Raw genomic sequence first — 1,304 nt, forward strand, 5'->3', positions numbered from 1 at the left:
CAAACAAGAACGTTTAAATAATTAATCTGATACTAATATTGATATATTTTTTGCAAATTTTATATGATATTTTCAAATTTATATTTTTTTTAAAAATAAAAACATTATCGTTTTCTCAAAACCACATAAAATAGTATTATATCGACATGGATAAAAAATAAAAATGGAGCATTGAAATGGAAATGTGTCTCAATGCATTGCACGAGTACCCTTCTAGTATCAAAAAACACCATTAGAGTTGCGTTTTTAGAGACCTAAACTGGTAAAGCTCTAATCGGTGAAACAAGGCAAACATGAGACGTCGAATCATTTGGGTTAGATTGGGTTTCCTAGACCTAACGCAACTCAAACACAATAACTGCATATCGACACGCTGTACGTCACTTAAGTCGTGGGTCACCTCGAGTGACAAACTTTTTCAGTATTAAGGCAGATTTTTGTACACTCCTAATCCAATTACATATACATCTTGTCTTTAATGCCTTGAAAGACCTTTATTATCTAAAGAGGGCATTAATATGCCTCTACAACATCATAAAACTCAGCCATGGAATGGTCCGGACCCCAATCCCCATCTCCGATTCGAATCTCCATTTCTGTCCCTGTTGAGGAATATGATCACATCCTCGTCCCCGTTTCAAAATGGGAAATCGAAAACTTTTTTTTCCCATTTATGTGAGACATTTTAAATTAAATATGTTAAATACCATACTCGATCGAAAATGGTTTATGTTTAAATCTCAATATATTTCCAAAATTTTGCTCTTACGGAGTAACAAATATTCATATGTTAACAAAATCACAATAATAATATGTAATTTTTTTTTATCAAACCTTTCGTCTCTCCATGTTTTTGTTTTAAAAAAAAGTAAGATAAGTAAAAATAATGTATATAAGAAAAAAAGAAGTCAAAATACTCTTTTCTAAATCTAAAATATATTAAATCTAATCATTTATAAATAACATATCTATACTATCTTATAAAGCAAATTTAACAAAAGTCTTAAAGTCTTAAAATACTAAATGACCAAATTACCTTTTATACATTTTTTCACTTTTTCACCTCCTCCTCTCCTCATATGCACTCACCCTCTCACAACCGATTTTTTTTTAAATTATAATTTTAAATTTACACTTTATACACCTATAATTAGTTAATTAATTTACTTTACGTTCTTTACTTTTAAATGTTTCATTTTAAACCTTTATCGAATTAATATACATAATCGTATATCAATTAAAACATATTTAAAAAATACAATTTTATTTTAACAAGTTACACCATTATAATCGTCTCTTTAATA

The sequence above is a fragment of the Cynara cardunculus genome, assembly GCF_001531365.2.
Source record: "Cynara cardunculus var. scolymus isolate 2C chromosome LG 7, CcrdV1, whole genome shotgun sequence".
Taxonomy (NCBI): domain Eukaryota; kingdom Viridiplantae; phylum Streptophyta; class Magnoliopsida; order Asterales; family Asteraceae; genus Cynara; species Cynara cardunculus.